General features: G+C 36.8%; 1 long non-coding RNA gene across 1 annotated transcript in view; it reads right to left on the bottom strand.

Moving 5' to 3' along the window:
* Positions 1-368: 368 nt before the first annotated feature.
* The window catches only part of LOC113593638 (uncharacterized), a 31,585-nt gene continuing 14,413 nt past the window's right edge, over positions 369-17,540 (bottom strand). The window contains exons 4-5 of the long non-coding RNA XR_008291157.1: positions 7,939-8,103; positions 369-639 (exon numbers count right to left, since the gene is read on the bottom strand). This is a non-coding gene — a long non-coding RNA (uncharacterized LOC113593638). The remainder of the gene's footprint in view (positions 640-7,938; positions 8,104-17,540) is intronic.

Genomic DNA, 17,540 nt, shown 5'->3' with positions numbered 1-17,540 from the left:
ATTTTATTCAAATCAACTTACTGACCTATATTTGAATGTTAAATCCTGATATTTCAGGGTTGGAGTTTTGAAAACCCATGCTCCTTGTAGACTGATGATATAGACCTCCCAAGCAAGGATTTCACTTAAAGATGGCATCCTTTTGGGAAAACATAGGGACTGTTATTTCATGAGCATTTATAAGCCAAGTGCCTAATATGTATTTTGTGTTCCCCTTTTGGTCCTTACAAATCTTTGATGCAGAGGTATTATTATATAGTTGGCCCTTGAACAATGTGGAGGTTAGGGGTCTGACCCCTGTAAAGTTAAAAATCCATGTATAACTTTTGACTGCCCCCAAACTTAATTAGTAATAACCTACTGGTGCCTGGAGGCCTCAACAATAACATAGTCAATTAACACATATTTTCTATGTTTTATGTATTATGCACCTTATTCTTAAAGTAAGCTAGAGAAGAGAAAAATGTTGTTAAGGAAAATATAAGGAAGAGAACATACATTTGTAGTACTTTACTGAATTTATTGAAAAATATCCACATATAAGTGGCCCAACACAGTTCAGGCTCGTATTGTTCAACAGTATCTATTTTGTAGAGGAGGATGGGGGCTGAGGAAAATTCAGTGACTTGCCCGGGGGACCTGTAAAATATAAATAGAAGGGCCACAAATAGGATGCAGTTTATTCTAAACCAATGCTTCTCAATCCTTTTCTCTCCCCCCACTTTTTTTTTATAAACCCAAAAGACTCCATTTCCCACATACCCACTTCTCTTTCCCTTCTTACTTATAAGATGCTGCTCTTTATTTCTCCCAGCCTAGACTATTGTTCCTGTCTGGCTGGCTGGCTTCCTTCCTTCCTTCCTTCCTTCCTTCCTTCCTTCCTTCCTTCCTATCAGGAAGTCTGTAGGTTTTATTTTTAGTTTTTAATATTGAAAAAAATATATTTTCCCTATTTCATTTAATCTATGATGCCATTGATTGAAAGACACACTATTGGACTAGGTTCTACTAAGAAAAAAAAAAAACACTTTCAACTAAACTATGATAGAATGTCTTAAAGACAGTCCTGCAATGATGCATGAATCACTCACATCAGCCACTCATTGTCTTTCATTAATGACAAGGGATTTAGCAATTTCTTTTATTTTCAGTTCCTCTGCTTCGCGTGTGATAGCTAATCCCTTTTGTATGCGTCTTAATAACAAAACCTAATACAGCTTCATTTGCTTCTGGTATTTTCTTAGGTTCTGTAAAACACATGGTTCTTATTTTGTAGGAAAATATGGGGCTCTAGTCATTCCTGATATGATGAATATTTGCTTCACGAAATCAAATTTTTCCCCACTGCTTTATTTCTGCATATGTAATGATTTCTCCTTCAATGCAAATCATAGTGTAATCCTATAGAAGATATTGTAAATGGCAATTAATCTCAACACCAAAAATACTCAACACCCAGGGGAAATGATAGCAATGTGAATATTTATAATCCAAGGCAATGACAACCACATCAAAACTATCACGTGGCTGGTAGTGACCACAACAGGTCACTGAATCTGAGACTCGTCCTACTTTTAGAGATATTGAAATGTGGAAAACTTTACTTCTTAGAATTAATGAGAAAAGAAATACCGACTATGTTTTTGGATAGCCTCTGTTTTCTGCCTCTCAGATTCTGATCGGATCGTAGCTCTTTTATTCTTGAGGCATCCTCTCCCCCGTACCTCTCATCCTGCAGAGAGATACTGCTGTGCACTGTGCCTCTATCCACGATGATATGTTCTTTCCTCTACTCTAGGCTGGATTTTAGAATTTACCCCAAGGCCTGTTATAAATGTTCAGAAAATTAAATTTTTCTTTTTCCTCTTAGGGAGAGAAAACCTGACTACATTTCCAACTTTCGGCAGTACACATTCTACATTCCCATTTCCGTTCTACCATGGTGCTATGTAGCCCTTTGCTGATAGTTGTAGTGAGCATTAAGGAATTTAACTCAGCACTAAACTTCGTAAAGAACTTTGTAATTTGTATAGAAGAATTACTTTCCATTATTAAACATATTTTCATATGTAACTCATGAACAGTTTTTGTGTGTGCCCTGAGAAAAGTATCCAGTTGCTGATTTTTGACTTTCATTGCTAGTTCATTTTTCTCTTTTTTCTTCCATTCTTTATAATCTTTTCAGTTGCCTGAAATATAATCATATCTACTTCCTATACAAATCCAAACAATATATACTTAAAAGTGAAGTTGATAGTCTCTCACTTTCTCTTTCTAATCTCATTCTCTAATGTAACCACTATCAGCTACTGTGTCTCTTGTTAGTACAAACAAAAAATATATACATTGAAGATATATATTGAAAAAGATACATGTGGCCCTGACAGGAATCTGCTATTCTCGCCTAATAGTATGTTGTAAGCCTATTTCTAAGTTACTGTGTAATGATCTATATTGTTTTAATAGCTGATTAGTGTTTCACAGTATTAGTATATCATGATTTGGGCAACCATTTTCCTAAATATGGGCATTCTAGTTGTTTATGGAGGTTGTTTCCAACATTTTAGATGTAAATTTGGGTAAGACTTTGAAAATATTAAACATTGCCGATGTTTCTTTTTCTTTTTTTCCTCTGTTGGTTAGAATCCCAGAAATGAAAATACTCAGTAAGGGAGTATGCATATTGGAAAAAAGTATTCTTACTATTTTAATTTTCAAAATATTATCAAAATGCATGCTTTCACCAATAGTAAATGAGAGCGCCAGTTTCTCTAGGTTTTCTTTAGCACTGTTATCAAACTTTTACATTGTCATCCAATAGGCAAAAAAGTTAGTATCTTCTTTTAATTAGCATTTCCCTCTTTACGATTGAGGTGGTATATTTTCATTGTTTACTGATCATTTGCATTTCCTCTTTTGTGATTTGCCTACTCCTATCTAGGACCTATTTTATTTTATTTTATTTTATTTTATTTTATTTTATTTTATTTTATTTTATTCTATTCTATTCTATTCTATTCTATTCTATTCTATTCTATTCTATTTATTTTTTGGTGTCTATTTATTTTTGAGAGAGAGATAGACAGAGCACAAGCAGGGGAGGGGCAGGGAGAGAGGGAGACACAGAATCTGAAACAGGCTCGAGGCTCCGAGCTGTCAGCACAGAGCCTGACTCAGAGCTCAAACCCATGAACTGTGAGATCATGATCTGAGTCAAAGTCAGATGCTTAACTGACTGAGCCACCCGGGTGCCCCTTTAGGACCTATTTTAGATTGTCTTTTTCTTATTGACTTAAAAGAACTCTTTATATATTTAATAATAATAAACACCGAGTGCTTACTATTTAAATGGACTCTAAGTTAAAGTACTTTATACATATTAACACATCTAATTAATTCACACAGCAACCTTATAAGGTAGACATAATTTTATAGGTGAGGAAATGGAGGCAGAGAAAGGTTAAAAAAATGTGTTCAAGGTCACACAGCTAGTAAGTGGCAGAGCTGACATTCAAATGAAGTCATGTCCTGACTCCTATGCTATGGGCTGCTTAGTTGGAAGGATAGAGGAGTGTGTGCTGAGCACAGAGATATGTCACTGGTGGATCCACAGGTGCTTCTGGCAAGTGCTTTCCAGAGCACATTGGAAGACAAATGTTTGTGTGTAAAGTTTGATGAAAACACTTCTCTTTAATAAAAAATAAAACTACACCATTTCAAAGTAGATTCTTGATGGTGTGTATTGTTGAAAGTGAACTTTCGGAGATCGTAAGAAAACTGGTGGGACAGAAACTGAACAAGGAAAGCAAAGGAGCAGAGGAGAAGTTTTCTTGGTCACACTAGACATTGAAGGCCGTAAATTCCTTAATGAAGTGAGATTAAAAAATAATATAAGAACTACCTTGTTATTTGTAGTTTGTTTAAGTAAATTGTTTGTATGTGGTGTTCATTACATTAGCTACTCTTAATTAATCCCTTTGTGGTCTTTATAAAGTTCAGTGAAAGAAGGCTAACATCTCTCCCCCTATTCTATTATTACAGAATAGATTTATAATTGTTATGATGTTTGTTTTCAGGTGTTCCAGAAATAATACACACACACACACACACACACACACACACACACACACACACTTTTATTACTTCCATTTAATGTCATCTTTGGAATCCTCGTATTGCCTGATTGCAACAATAAAAGTCTTCCTAATCGATTTACGACAAGCTTGGGCATCTCAGTTTTAAACTCGTTTAATTTAGGATTTTTCTCTCTAACTTCTCTTCTTTTCCAAGAGTTGATCTAAGTTCTAGGGGCTTTGGAACATGGGGGTTGGGAAAGAGATCTGGTTCAAGGTCATTTTTCTTCTAAGTGGGCAAATGAAAGACACTGCAATCCTGTCTGGTCCTCGGATTTGGCCAGATCTTTTCACTCTCCAGAATCTTCTGGAGCATCTGTTATGAGTTAAAGTATGTTTTTCAAAAAGATATAATGAAGTTCTAACCCCCAGTACCTCAGAATGTGACCTTATTTAGAAATAGGGTCATTGCAGATGTAGTTAGTAAAGGTGGGTCATATGGAAGTAGAGTAGACCCCTAATTCAATATGACTGGTGTCTTTTTCTAGGCAGACAATGTGAAGATAGTAGAGGAGAAGGCTCTGTGTCGATGCAGGCAAAGATCGGAGTTACGCAGCTGTAAACCAAGGGATGCCAAGGACTGCTGATGACACCAGAAGCTGAAAGAAAGCCATGGGACAGATTGTCCCTAGAGCCTTCGAGAGAGGATAGCCCTGTGACACTCTGATTTTGGATTTCAAGTCTCCAGAAATTTGAGAGAATAAGTTTCTGTTGTTTTAAGTCCCTAGCGTTGGAAAACTTTGTTATGTCAGCTTTAGGGAATTACTGTAGCATCCAAACTCTTGCTACTTCTGTGGTGTCTTCTTAGCCTGTTGGTCCACTTTCAATGAGAGTTATATACACTTGACTCTGGGTCAGTTGGGAAAATATCTGGCCGCTTCTAGTGTCCTGTCAAACTGCTGTGCTGTCAGAGCGCTTCCTACAGCTTCTCTGCACTATTTCAAGACCAGAATGTCACGGACACTGTCTGCAGTTCTTGTCAACTTCCAGGGCAACCAAGTAGAAAACCAGGCATAAGTACCCTCTCTTCATGAATCTCAAAACCCTTCTCTTATGCCTTGGACTCACCTAGAGGTGGAGAGCTTACATCCCTGTCCTCTCAAACTCCTGGGATGTTTCTGTGATTTTTATTTAATATGGGTAAACAGAAAAGCATTTCCTCCACAATCTGGATCTATATGAGTTCATCCTTGAATTTTCTGTCTGACATCTGGCAGGTGTAAAAGTCTAGAATTTGCCATCCTTGTTCTTTGTTCTTTTACGTTCCTTTATGACATATCCTCCTTGGGCAGTGGGGACTCCAGTCTTGTGGTTTAAGTGAGAGAGTCATCCTTTTACAAAAAGTGCAGATATGTAAAGCCTGAAACTGTAAAACTCCTAGATGGAAACATATGGGAAAAGCTTCTTGACAATGATTTCTTGGAAATGACACCAAAAGACACAGGCAACAAAACCAAAAATAAGCAAGTGGACTACATCAAAATAAAAATCTTCTGTACAACAAAAGAAACAATTAACAGAGAGAAGAGCCAACCTCTGCAGTGGGCAAAAATGTTTGCAAACCATGTATCTGTTAAGGGGTTAATATTCAAAATGTATAAGGAACTTCTATAATATAGTAGCAAACAAAACCAAAACCAAAACTGAACTCGACTTAAGAAAATGGGCTAAGGATGGGCACCTGCATGGCTCAGTCAATTAAGCATCTGACTCTCCTTTTCAGCTCAGGTCATGATCTCAGGGTTTGCGGGATCATGCTCTGCTGACAGCACAGAGCCTGCTTGGGATTCTCTCTCTCCCTCTTTCTCTCTGCCCCTCCTCCGCTCACACTCCTGTGTTCTCTCTCTCCCTCTCTCTCCAAACAAATAAACTTAAAAAATGGGCTAGGGATTTCAATAGACATTTCCCCAAAGAATATATACAAATGATCAACAGTATGTGAAAAATTCTCAACATCATTAACCATCAGGGAAATGCAAATCAAAGCTACCATGAGATATCACCTCAGACCTGTAAGGAGGTTATTATAAAAACAAACAAACAAACAAAACAACAACAGATATTGACAAGCATGCAGAGAAGTTGGAATTCTTGTGCACTGTTGGGAATGTAAATTGGTGCAGCCACTATGAAAAACAGTATGGAGTTTCCTCAAAAATTAAATAAAAATAGAACTACGTATGATCCAGCAATCCCACTTCTGAGTATTTATTCCAAAGACCTGAAATCAGGAACTTAAAGCTGTATTAGCACTCCCATGTTCAATGCAGCACTATTCACAAGAGCCAAGATATCAAAACAGCTTAAATGTCCTTCAGCAAATGAATAGATAAAGGGAATGTAGTATATACACACAATGGGGTATTATTCACCCTTAAAAAAGAAGAAAAATCTGCAATATGTGACAGTATGGATGAACTTTGAAGACATAACACTAAGTGGAATAAGCCAGCCACAGAAAGACAAACACTACGTGATTTCACATATATGAGGCATCTAAATTAGTATAATTCATAGAAGCAAAGAATGGAATGTTGGCTGTCAGGAAATGGGGGAAGGAAGAAATGGGGAATTATTAATCCACAGGCATAAAGCTTCAGTTAAGCGAGACGCATAAACTCTAGAGATCTGCTATACAACGTTGCACTAATAGTCAAGGGGATTGTTAAGGCAGTAGATCTCACATAGAGAGTTTTTACCATAATGAAATAAATAAAACATTTAAAATGCAGAAGAAACTCATCTGCTAACATTTCACAGTATAATTTTGATTCACATAGTTAGCCTAGGTTGATAAGGCTTAGCTGAAAATTGGAGTCACATTCTAAAGCTGAGCATGGGCAGAGACTATCTGCATCCTTTCTGGAACACTGTCTTTTAAGGACTATACCTATCTATGTGGGATCATATTTAATGAAATTAAGAGATGGGAGTTTATGGCAGACACTGACTACAACTTAATGCTTAAATGTCAATATACACACTGTCTAGTGAAACCTTGGATTGCAAGTAACGTGTCCTGTGAGTGTTCTGCAAGATGAGCAAACATTGCTAATAAATTTTAGCTTGATAAACAAGTGATGTCTTGCAATACGAGTAGTACCTGATGCCGAACATCACATGATCACAACTGAGCCAATGGTTCTTGAAATCCACTTTGCTATATGAGACTTTAGATTACAAGCATGTTTCTGGAAGAATTATGCTTGCAAATCAAGGTTTTGCTGTATTGGCTAATGTTCTTCATGGATCTTATTTCCTTGTCATCAAATATATATGTTTCTTCCTAGCATTGCTGAGGGGTTTTGCACAGTTGATGTATCATTTGGACTTTTCTCTGGTCATTGCTGTAACATGCCTATTCTTTTAGTTTTTCCTTGATTTGCCTATACCCTAATTGTATTTTACCTTAGTATGACTGGGGGAATCATTGGGACCTGGTATTAGTAAACACAGTAACCTTAAGGCAGTGATGTATGCTGAATATAGCTAAACTTGATGACATAAAACTAAATATGTTAGTGATAGATTGGTGATTACACACATGCTGTCCTCAGCACAGCAGTGTGTGGCACAGAGAAGGGATACAAAAGAAGTATAAGGCATCACGTGTAGCCACATGGAGCTTACCATCTGGGTGGAAGGGAATAGGACCAGAGAATAGAGCAGAATAAAATCACCAAGTACAAGTTTATGATGCAGATTATTATATAATAAAACAGAATCTAATATAGTTCCAATAAGGCAGCAATCAAAGGTGACATAACAGTTTAAGAAGGAGAGAATAAATCTGGCCTGAAGTTACCTCCAGCTGAAGGTGACTTGAGTTGATCTTGAATCTGGCCCAAACATGTCCAGAGAGAGGGTTTTTCCGTGAGCTGTTCCGCAAACTTGAAGACATGGTAATAAGTAGAGAAAATCCCATTTTGGAGGCACAAGAACAGTATGAACCTTTCATACAGATAGACCCCTGGATGCAAATGTTGCAGTTTTATTTTCAGTTGGGCCTCAGTCTCACTCATGTTAATGCATTAATTCATGTCCTTGTTAAAGATAGGACTGTAGATCCTACTGAATGCAGACTAGGATGTCCCTTCATTTATTATTTGCTACCCTAGTGGCATCTCCTTGTGCAGTCTCATTACTCAAAAAAAGAAAGAATCTGTGCAGGATACTAGGAAGCTTTACCTGGAAGAGTAGAAACATGGACAGCCTAACCTAAGAGATCTGGAGATCCTAACCCATCAAAGTACAAAGTACTTTGCATAGTCAATTATATTTAACATTCTTTCAATTATATTTAAAAATTGTTCTGCTGATGGTTCTATTCTGTATTTCATTTTTTGCTTCATTTATTGTCACATCATATAATTTCCATATTTTTGTATAGCCTTTGTGACTATTTTCCATTTTCCATCAGAATTGCCAAACCATTTGCCTGTTTTAGTTATCTGAATAGTTTCTGTAATTTTTTTCTAGCATTTAATGATAACTTTTTGCTTTTCTTGAATTCTTTCCTTACTATGAAGCTCCTGGAGTCAGATTACTGAGTTAAAATGACAGAAGCTGTTGCTTTCCAGAATGACTATAAAAATTTACAAAGCTGCTAGCCATGTATGAATGTGTTAGTGGGGCCAACTGCATTTTATAAAGATGGCTATAAGTATGTCTCCATCCTACACCATCTTTTCCAATATGACCTTGACATGGTGCCTCTCCCCCAATTCCTTGAACTTAGGTGGGCTTGTGACTTGCTTGTAACCAACAGAATGCAGCAGAAATGATATTGCATGATTCCTGAGGTAGGGAAAGAAAGGCAAAGCAGCTTTCACTTTGTGTTCTGGAGTGCTCATGCTTGGCACCTCTTGAGCTGTCGTGGAAGAAATCTGGGTATCTTAAGACCACCATGTCACAGCCCATATGCCAAGCCACCTGGAAAGGCCACGTTTAATAGATGCTCTGAAAGGTAGTCCTAGATTTCCAGTCTCCCAGACAGATGCCAGACATGCATGAACAAAGAGTTCAGATGATTTTAGTCCCCAACTATGGAGTCATCTCTGGCCCTATTCTTCTCTCTCAGACCCCAGTTACAGACCCCAGTTACAGTGGAGCAGTGGCAAGCTGTCCCTGTTGAGCCCTTTCTAAATTCACAGACACTAATCTGTGAGTAAAATGCAGTGATTTATGGGGTGCCTGGGTGGCTCAGTCAGTTAAGCATCTGACTTTGGCTCAGGTCATGATAACGCATTTTGTGAGTTCGAGCCCCGTGTTGGGCTCTGTGCTGACAGCTCAGAGCCTGGATGGAGCCTGCTTCAGATTCTGTGTCTCCCCGTCTCTCTGCCCCTCCCATGCTTATGCTGTGTCTCTCTCTGTCTCTCAATAATAAATAAACATTATAAAAATTTTTTAAAAATGCAATGATTTATGTTGCTAAATTTGGGGATAATTTTTTTTTACACAGAAATATCAATTGGAAAATAACCTCAGTAACAATCCAGCCAGCTTTATGTGTTCTAACATCTTTAGCCAAAAGTTTTGTTTTTCATTGTGTCTTAAATTTAGTGTTGTCTTTCTTTTTAAAAATTTTTTAAAAAGTTTTTTTTGAGAGAGAGCATGCACGCTCATGAGTGGGGTGGTGGGGTGGAGAGAGAGAGAGAGAGAGAGCGAGAGAGCGAGAGAGAGAGAGCTCCACATGCTGTCACTGTGGAGTCCGATGCAGGCCTTCAACTCAAGAACCTTGACATCGTAACCTGAGCTGAAATCAAGAGTCATACACCTAACTGACTGAACCACCCAGGCACCCCAGTATTTTCTTGAAGTCTTAATGCTTTATATTTCAAATATATTTGAATACACTCCCTATAAAGTATTGATAACTATATTCAGTGTAAATATATTTTCTTAATCAAATGTTATTCCCTTAATTTTAGTTTGTTATGTTACCCGTGTTTCCTTTGTGATGGCTTTTATAGCCTGAAAACCAAAAATTATTTCTCTGAAGATTTGATAAACATTAAATTTGATTCCTGATCATTTTGAATGTTCAGTTTTGATATTTCACTTATTAAACTCACCTTGAACTTGCTTCCATATGTGGATACTTCACATTTATTCCCTCAGTATTTTCTAAGTAAATATTCTTTGTCACCTTACTTTTTGGAGATTTCTTTATCACAGTTTGGTGTTATTTTGGGGGTGGATCCTTCTGAGCTACTCATTCTGTTTTACTAGCTGTATTTTTCTTCTTGTTGAGGCATCGCAGTGTTTTGGTTATTGCTACTTTCTTGAAGGTTTATACTTCCCTCACTGTCTCTTTGTTCGAAAATTTTTCAGTTTTCTTCTTGTTTACTTACAAATGAATTTCACAATTCATTCTTTGTAAAAACAAGTTACCAACTATTGTAGGTATAATACACTGTAATCAATCTAAAACCTGAGCTTCCCTCAAGTATTAAGACCCAAAGATACAAATACGGCTGAATGCAACAAAACAACTAAGTTACAGTGTTCCACCCACATTTCATCTAAAATTATGATAAGAAGAGGAGGAAAAAGGGTAAGTGAAGGAAAGCATTCCAGGACGGAGGAACAGAATGTTAAAATTTGGGGTGGCAAGTCAAAGTATGGCACATTGGTGGAAGTGAAGTAGTTCAGGGTGATAGACACAACGGCACCTGATGGTGGTGGGAGGAGGGAGAAGGGAGAGAGAGAAGCAGGTGTCAGGTAATGGAAGTCCTTCTAGCTATGTTGACAAGTTTTCCAGAGGAAAGTATGGAGGGAAGGAAGTACAGGGAGTGAGAAGGTTGTCTAAAGTGCAGAGAGAACTAGGGAAATAGCCAGAATGTGACATGTTTCTCTGGTCAGCTACTTGTTTTTAAATACAGGGCCAGTTTGGATGCTGGGAGGAGGGTGGCCACAGGAAGGGAAGGGCTGGAGATTTTGAGAGACTAATATTAGAGAACTGAGTTCTGCTTCCTTGAATTATTAGAAAATGAAGTCAGTGTGACGAGCACCGGGTGTTGTATGTAAGCGATGAATCACTAAATACACCTGAAACTAATATTACAGTGTATGTTAACTACCTGGAATTTAAGAAAAACTTGGGGAAAGAAAGGAAAATAAAGTCAGGTTAGCTGCATAGGACAAAATTTGGTTACCTTAAGGTGATGCTTTTTAGTTTTTTTTAAAAAAAAGACAACTGAGTCAAAACAAGTGAAATGCATTAAAATGAATAAATATGTAATTCCTCCTTGTTTTTTGAAATGTCCAATGAAGGATAATTTAAAATGGACCCAATTAGAAGTAAACAATGTTTAAACTAAAAGGAAATATTTTGCAAGTATCTTGTTTTATGAAGGTAAACACTACATTTAAATATGCGTCCTTGCACTTGACATATTTATTCATTTTCTTCAAAATGTAAATGCTTTAACAAACGTTGCAAATGTAGAGACATAAATTAACTTTACATCAAAGAGCAAACATCTTACAAATGGCAACAAGAGACCAGTTGTATTTAAGATGTCTGATATTGCTTTATGTCTGTATTAATAATAAAATTTTCTTATGCACTATTCCTCCTCATGGAAAACCCTGCTGTCCTTATTCATATACAAGTAAAGCTGAATTGGGATCTGGATGCCTGTGTGTCTCCCAGAAGCTTTTTCTGGAACAGATTTGATGAGAAAATTTATACTTTCTAACCACCTTTTTATACAGATCTGCTCTTCACTACTTTTACCCCTGGAGTCCTGGATATTTTGGTGGTTTTGACAGAGTACCTCAGACACACATGTTTGCTCCAGAGCGTTTAAACATACATTATTGATTCTATCGTTTGAAGGTAAAATGCTTTCAGAAGAAACTTGGAAAACAAGTCTAAATCGATTGAATTTAAAGACCAATAGAAGTCCCCAGATATTGTTTCCACAGCAACAGTTTGAATGTTGAATATTTCTTTGCATGTAACAGGTAATTAATGGCTTCATTGATTCAACAAAAAATTTTGGCAACTACTATATGCTAGGTAGCTAAGAAGCAAAAAGAACCAGGCCAAACTGTGTCTCGTTCTCTTCCTTTCCCAGTGTATTGCCACTGGAGAGTGCACAGTCTAACCAGGGTGCCTGGCAAATGAAGTTTTAAGAATACTATAATGTGTGCCATAATAAATGAGGGAAAAAGGTACTTTGAAAGCACAGAAAGAAGAATCTAAACTTACCTGTTGGGACTGGATGCAGACACGAGGGATTTTATCACCTATTAAATCAGCAGAGAGAAGGCATTTGAGTTTTATCTTCAAGAATGGGAATAATTTGTAGGATGGGTGAAGGGCTTGGCAGGGTGGGAGGATGGGATTGTTGGGGCGGAAGGAGGCATATCCTGTTCGGAGGAAGTAACCTGTGTAAAGCCACGGAGCTGTGTTAGAACACTGTGGTTTTGGAGTGAATACTTGCCGTTCTGACTTGTGGTAGGAGAGGCACAGGGTGTGTTGAGAGAGTGGCAAGTTTTTCTTCTGAAAGAGTAGGTGGAGATATTAGTAAACATTTTTATGACATCATAAGGAGTTTGAATTTACACTGTGGGGGAGCGTTGAATGATCGATGACTTACATCAGGCATATACGTTAGCATCAGGAAAAGCATAGCAACGAATCACAGGACTTGCATGACATCAGGTGACCATTGTTGTTCTCTCTTTACTTTCAAGAAAAACAATGGTCAAATAAGGCATTGCGGGTGACTGCTTCTTTCAGTGTAAAAGACTCTGGAAGATGCTCCTTGTAACTTGTGGAACTTAATAGTCTTTACCACCATGACACAATTCCACAGGCTAATTCTCATGGTTGGTGATTAAATCCTGACCCTCTTGTTTTATCCTCTTGGAGATGAAGACTTTTCAGCAGCTTTTAATTCACTTGAAGGCAATTTTAGAGTTATCTCTTGGACTTTCCACTCTAGACTAAATAGTTCTCATTTACCTTTTTTTGTTTTCCCTCTCATGACTTCCATGCAACAACTCTTGAACCCATTTTAGTTGTTGTTTTTTGGATCTTTTCTAGTCTCTTAATATCTTCCTTGTATATGGTAAAATAAGGCAATATAGTGTTTTAAAAAGATTCTAAGTGATGTTAAACCAGCATAAAGGATTATTCTCAACTGTTTTACATTATATTGCTATAGGATATGTCTAATATCATGTTAGGATTATTTATTTATTTATTTATTAAAAAAATTTTTTTTAACGTTTATTTATTTTTGAGACAGAGAGAGACAGAGCATGAACCAGGGAGGAGCAGAGAGAGAGGGAGACACAGAATCTGAAACAGGCTCCAGGCTCTGAGCTGTCAGCACAGAGCCCGATGCGGGGCTTGAACTCACGGACCGTGAGATCATGACCTGAGCTGAAGTCGGATGCTTAATGGACCAAGCCACCCAGGCGCCTCATGTTAGGATTTTTTAAAGGCACCTCTGCATTGGTAGAAGATAGAATTATTTTTTTGATGTTTTGATCGTACATTCCTTTTCTATTTATATAGTTAAAATATATTTGAATATATATTCAAATATATAATATATAGTATATATTATATACATTTACTTTTTTTAAGTTGGCTCTATGTCCAACATGGGGCTTGAACTCACGACCCTGAGATCAAGAGTTGCATGCTCTACCGACTGAGCCAACCAGGCACCCCTATGCATTTGAAATATTTTTGAAGCAATACTGATAAGTTCTTTCTTGCTGTTTATGAGTGATTTCTCTAGCAGTCTTTAAACTATTATTTTTTCAGCTTTATGGAGTTATAATTGACAGATGAAATTGTAAGATATTTAAAGTATACAATCTAATGATTTGATATATCTGTACATTGTGAAAGAATTCCCTTCATAATTTGAACTGCATCCTTATTTCAAGCAACAAGGTGTAAAGAAAAGAAGATAGGTTGGGTAGATCTGGGTTCAAACCCATGTCTTCGTCAGATGTGTCGGAAGCGAACAACTTAGGCAAAAAAGATCACCCCGGAATAATTATGCAATATTCTTAAAAGTGTCCTAGTTTGGATGATAACCTGCATAGTTACCTTGGGTTCTGTCCATTACTAGTCTTCTTTGACTTCCAGCTTCCTCACTGGTAAGAGGGGTAACCATATTTAGCCAATACATCCATTTGGAAATATAAACACTAAAAAAAGCTATATTTTTTAGCATGGAGCCTGATACATAGTAAATCCTTTAATTAGGACCTTTCGTTTTTCTCCACTTTTTATAAAATTTATTAACTTTTCAGAACAAGTAGATTCTGTATCCTTAAATTATCTACATATCTGAGATAAAATCATATTTGTCTAAATAACATGCTTGTGAAGTTCATCCTTACAGATGTCAGTAGGAAGTTTAATGAGCGTCCTTGCTATATCCACAATCCTAAGTCATTAGTAATGACATTGCACAGCAAAGACTTGCATGTAAGATGGTTTGAATTGTCCTTTAGTTTCATATACAGCCAATAAGAATGACTCCATATTCCGTCCAGTCTCCAGTTTTCAGGTTGAATCCCATTAAAATGGGATTTCACCATGTGCATTCTGAGGAACAGTATTCCCGGTTCGTAGTTGATAGATATTATGATGAGGGAGAAATGTTGTGGTCAAATAAGCTGTGCAGATGGGAAATGCTGGAATAATCTAAGCTAAAGAGGTTTCTACCCTACAGCATTTCCTAGAGCTTTATCGTACTCCTCTGTGCTGTGAATCTGAAAGAGCGTACTGTAGTATGTGGCATTCACGAAATAATGAACTGAACTTGGGTTTTTTTTTCCCATGGAGGTATTCAAGAACGAATAGAAAACACTTGGAAAAACACAAGTGACTGACAGCTCAGTTTATCACAACATTTTCCAGTTTTGGCAGAATGTTTATTCATTTATTCATTCATTCAACAAACATGTATTTACCCCAAATTATTTATTGATTGGGTGTTTGTCCCTAAGTAGTCCTTAAAACCACGTCATTTAATACACAATTATAGTTTTTATAGTTTAATATTTGGAATATAATTGAGGTAGTAATATAAAAATATAGATATCAAAAAGATGTTAAATTCTGTAAATATTTCCTCCATATTTTTAAGTTTATTTATTTATTTTGAGAGGGAAAGAGAGTGAGAGTGGGGGAGGGGCAGAGAGAGAGAGAGAAAGAGGATCCCAAGCAGGTTCCACACTGTTAGGGCAGGGCCCGACGCAGGGCTCGAATTCATGAACCCTGAGATCATGACCTGAGCTGAAATCAAGAGTCAGACGCTTAGCCAACTGAGCCACCCAGGTGCCCCTGTATTTCTTTCATTCTTATTTTGTAGTAAGAATTCAGTCTTCTACCAGTGGTCTCCAACTTTTTTGATTGTGCCCTCAGTTCTTTACCCATCAAATATGCTTGTTTATTTATTAAATTATATGCATGTATTAATGGATTAATATAATCATATGTTATAAAATATGCACAGAATTCAGATGTTTTAAAAGGATGAGATGAAAAATAAATAAAAATGAAAATTCTAATATTTTCTTCCTGGAATTCATTGGGTCACTTTGCCAGCCTCTTGGCTGTGTGCCCCTCTGTTTGTTTGTTTGTTTTGTTTTGTTGTACCCTCTCATTGGAGACTACTTGGTGAAAGAGCAAAGAAGGAAGCAGATGTAAATGTGTTACAGGCAGAGGAAGTATTTTTTTTCATCCATTATATTTGTCATGATTTATTAAAGAGTAAATTTAGGTCCGACACTATTGTAAGTGGTTCACCAAAAATGGATAAGGAAACGTTTTTTTATCTCCATGAGCTTACTCTGGTTGAAGGAAATGAGCAATATCAGTTTAGAAGGTAGAATTCTCAGATCAATTCTGTTATCAAATATTTGTAGAACATCTATCATTTGCTAAGTGCAAGGCATCAGAGATGCAGAAGTAAGTTATAGCCTTGTCCTTGAGGAGCTTTTATGCACCGAGATGTCCAGTGTAACAGTGTTCTCAGGACAAAAGGGAAGGTTACTCTGGAAAACTACTTCTTCATGTTATGAATCTTACATTTTGAGTAAGACTTCTTTCTATCAAAGGATTATGGGAAAAGGCATCTGCTTGCTAGGAGAGAATCTATAACTCTCTTGTTTCTAAGTACTCCTCTTTTCTTTACCCTATTTTAGTACATAAGACTCCTGCTCTCTTAAGATGCTGCTGCTAGTGATTGCTGTGCTATTTTTCCTCTTCACCTGCTCTTTGGTCTCAGTGAATTAACCATTCAAACTTGTTTTTGTTAACTGCTGCCATATTGTTCACTCATCAGTAGTCTCCCATTCCATCCTTTGTGATGAATACCCCAGTATGTTATTACTTTAGATACATTTTATTTCACCGAGACTCTAAATTCTAGCAGATGTCCACTTACATCTCAATCACAAATAGTCTTCGTTAGAATTACTTAAATGCATGTGACTTTAGGATTTTTCAAAACATATTTGATATCTTTGTTTTATCATACACTCACATTTGTACACCTATAAGAGCTTAGGTATTTGAAGGATGGGTATGACCTGTAGAAGTATTTCTCAGGTTTCTAGTTTTATTTTTCTGAAACATTTCACTTCAAATAGAGTTTTAATTGTATTGGCTCTAAGTGAATGTAAACCAAGTTAGTATTGAACCAGCAGATGGAAAAATCTTTATCACTGAACAATGAAACAACTTGAATTCTTTTTTCCCCTTTTGCCATCTGGTATCTGTGCTCATATTTGAAACATTAACCATTCAGGAACGAGTTGTTTTCTGTATCCAATAGTCAGAAGCTTTCTCTGAAGGCTGGTGCTTATCTTTTCAGAAGAAAAAAAAAATGCCACAAATACAAATGGAGCCCTGAACTAATACTTGACAGTCACATAAAAGCTTAAGAAAATGCAGAGTACAAAGTGAGTCTAAGGAGATGCCATTTTCAATTTATTTTCATAATCTAATTCTGCATTGCTTGTAAAGGTTAATCTAAATCCAGCAGAACAAAGCCAGCCCACTGTTTACTTGTTATAGGCACTGCTACATTATTCTAAACACAGCAAAATGAGCATAGCCCTTGTTCACAACCTATTGCTATTTTTTTCTGAATTGTAGCAGATATTTTTTTCATGCAACTCTCAAATTATCAGTAGTCAAATAGTGTCTGTAATGGTAAAATGCTTCTAAGAAAACATCCAGAAAATAATTTATAATATTCACTTTGAAAAGAGCAACACAATACATTAGCCTCCAGTTATTCGAGTAATCTTGTGGATCGACTTTTCTCTGGATGTCCAGCAATATTCCCATCACTTAACTTTATGGAGGATGAAAGCCAAAGGAGCCCAAATAGTTTACATATTATTTTAAATAGTCTC

The sequence above is a fragment of the Acinonyx jubatus genome, chromosome D4 (genome assembly GCF_027475565.1).
Source record: "Acinonyx jubatus isolate Ajub_Pintada_27869175 chromosome D4, VMU_Ajub_asm_v1.0, whole genome shotgun sequence".
Taxonomy (NCBI): Eukaryota; Metazoa; Chordata; class Mammalia; order Carnivora; family Felidae; genus Acinonyx; species Acinonyx jubatus.
This window is presented reverse-complemented; position numbering and strand designations above follow the sequence as displayed.